The following is a 2,472-nucleotide window of genomic DNA, read 5'->3' as shown; positions in this document are numbered from 1 at the left end:
CATTTCGATATATGACACCTCAGTCAGTTTTACATTAAAATATCATATTACATAGCTATATATAGTATTATTCGTTAAGATTGAACTTATTATCGCCTCTTTATTACATATAAGCCATTTTACAATAAAAGTTGAAAAAGAGATGACGGATTAAATTAACCGCGTCCATTTATCGGTTCGGATTTAAACATCATCCATTTCTATTCGCGGTGCTCGATGACGCATTGAATATCTCTGCATTTAACGCCGTCACTGATATTTTCATCAATCGGAAGTAAATCCGTAGCGCGATGTGTCAATAAAATTTCCCACTGAGGCTTATCAGTTTAATAATAAATCACGCAATGATATTCGACATATAACAAAGCGTGTAATCGCGGGAAGGTACGCACCGTATTTACCTACGTCTCGACGATTACGTTATAGCCGAAAGCGTGTTATAGCCGAACGAGAAACAGGGGAGAGACCCGCAACTCGCCTCCGTGCAGGAATTGGCGCATAAATTCGGCGGGGTACGAATTTACCCTTTCTCTCTCTTCCTTGCCCTCGTCCTTTCCGTCTCTCTCTTTCTCTCTCTCTCTCTCTCTCTCTCTCACTTCCTCTCTTGTTCTCTCTTCCTCCAGGATCAAGCTTTTAAGCGTACGCTTGCGCGAGCCACCTCGTTGTAACGACCCAGCACACTTCCGCGCTCCTCCGTCTGCCATTCGTATCTCGGGAACGGGTGATTTTTTTTCTCCCCCGAATCCCCGTAGATCGACTCGATCAAACTTTCATGGGGCGCTGAACGCCTCTTAGTTTTTTTCGCACCGCGATCCCGTCCTTTCCCCCTTATTCTTTCTCTCTCTTTCTCTGTCGGCAAACCCTCACGACCTCCCTTCCGATCGGCGAAACTCCATCGGAGATAAGAAAAAAAAATTCTTATTACGAAAGTTCTCGAATGCATGATAAAAAAAACACGGCTGGGGATTAAGGAGAAATTTATCCGCGGTGTTGCAGCGCGAGAGCGAGGGAGAGGGGGTAAGAAAAAGTTGAGTATAATTTATCGACTTAATAAATTATTGATTGATTTGCTCTGCCACGATCACGATTTTTATTGCCCCGTCATTCCGTCACGTGGGCTGTAAAAAAAAACAAGATTCTTATCATCGAAGTTTTCGAGTGAACGATGAAAAAAAAAATCACGGCTGCGGAGATTAAGGAGAAATTTATCCACGATGTCGCAACGCGAGAGCGAGATAAAAGGTCGAATATAATTTATCGACTTAATAAATTACTAATTAATTAGTTCTGCCGCGATTACCATTATTTTATTCCCCTTCGGATTCCGGGGCTATATCCCCGTCGTACCGTCATACGGACTGTATCTCTGTACGGTTAGATTTTTCTATCTCGTGTAATTACTTCCATTTACACCGTCGCTTACAACCGCATTGTACGCGTTGGCTTAACGCTCCCAGGGAACCCGGCACATTCCTCCTTCTTTCTTTTACGGATTTCCGTCCTCTATGGGACGCGATACCACGTTTTGACCCGGCACCCGAGGGCACGTGACATACGGTTTTCCTTTTTTTTTTTTTTCTTTACCCTCCGTTCCTTTCGGATCTCCAAAGAGGGTGTGAGGCGCAAAGTCTCGACGGAAGGCGAGAAATGGAGACATTTTTTTTTCTCCCCCTCCGATGAGGTCTCTCGCGCCACGAAAACGAAACGAAACCAAGCGAAACTCGCACGCGCTCCGTTCACTCGCTCGCTCGTTTCGACGGCTATTTTCCTCTCCTTCGTCTCGATCAATAGGGTACTCTCCTCCGTTGCGGCGGCCCGCGGAAGCCCTTTCCCTCCTCCCCCTCCCCCCCCGGTCTCCTCCCCCCCCTATTCTCCCCCTTGTTTCTCCTCCTCTATCACCGCCATCCGTCCCCACGCCGGATTTACCGATGGAAGCCCGAAGCCGCGATAAATTAGGACAACCGATAGGAATTAAATCCGGCCGTATCGGAACGTCGAGACCGCGCTTCTCTCCTCCGCTCTCTTCACTCTCCTCTCTCGCATCGGAGCGCGCGGAACCGTGGTAAAACGGGACACGGAGAGCGATGGAAGAATGGTAGCGCGGTGCAGAGGGGGTGGGAGGAGGGAGGAGGTTGAGGGGGAGAGCTGGAGAGAAAGGGAGGGGGCGGGGGAGAGGTAATCGAGCACCACCGACGCGAAAATTAATTGACACTATAAATTAGAGAGCGCGATCGAGAGCTATCGATCGATTCGCGTCGTCGCGAACATCGTTCTCCATACGCGGCGATATTGTGCATGTGCACCCCTCCCCCCCCCACCCCGCTCCCTCAACGAGACGGCCGTTTAATCTCGCGACCGCCGACGCGGGGAAGAGCCGATCCCTCGGGGGTAAGGACGGCTTGGGAATGTCAAGTACGCAGTCTTGAGTACGCCTTCGCGCGCCTTATTCCCTCGCATAAATAATATCAGGAC

General features: G+C 48.9%; 1 protein-coding gene across 1 annotated transcript in view; it reads left to right on the top strand.

The window, feature by feature from the left end:
- LOC108750975 (roundabout homolog 2-like) overlaps positions 1–2,472 on the top strand; it is a 124,404-nt gene that overhangs the window by 110,840 nt on the left and 11,092 nt on the right. The window lies entirely within an intron of this gene.

This window comes from Trachymyrmex septentrionalis, unplaced genomic scaffold (genome assembly GCF_001594115.1).
Source record: "Trachymyrmex septentrionalis isolate Tsep2-gDNA-1 unplaced genomic scaffold, Tsep1.0 scaffold11, whole genome shotgun sequence".
In the NCBI taxonomy this organism is placed as follows: domain Eukaryota; kingdom Metazoa; phylum Arthropoda; class Insecta; order Hymenoptera; family Formicidae; genus Trachymyrmex; species Trachymyrmex septentrionalis.
Note: the sequence above shows the minus strand (reverse complement) of the source record. Positions and strands in the feature narration are given on the sequence as shown.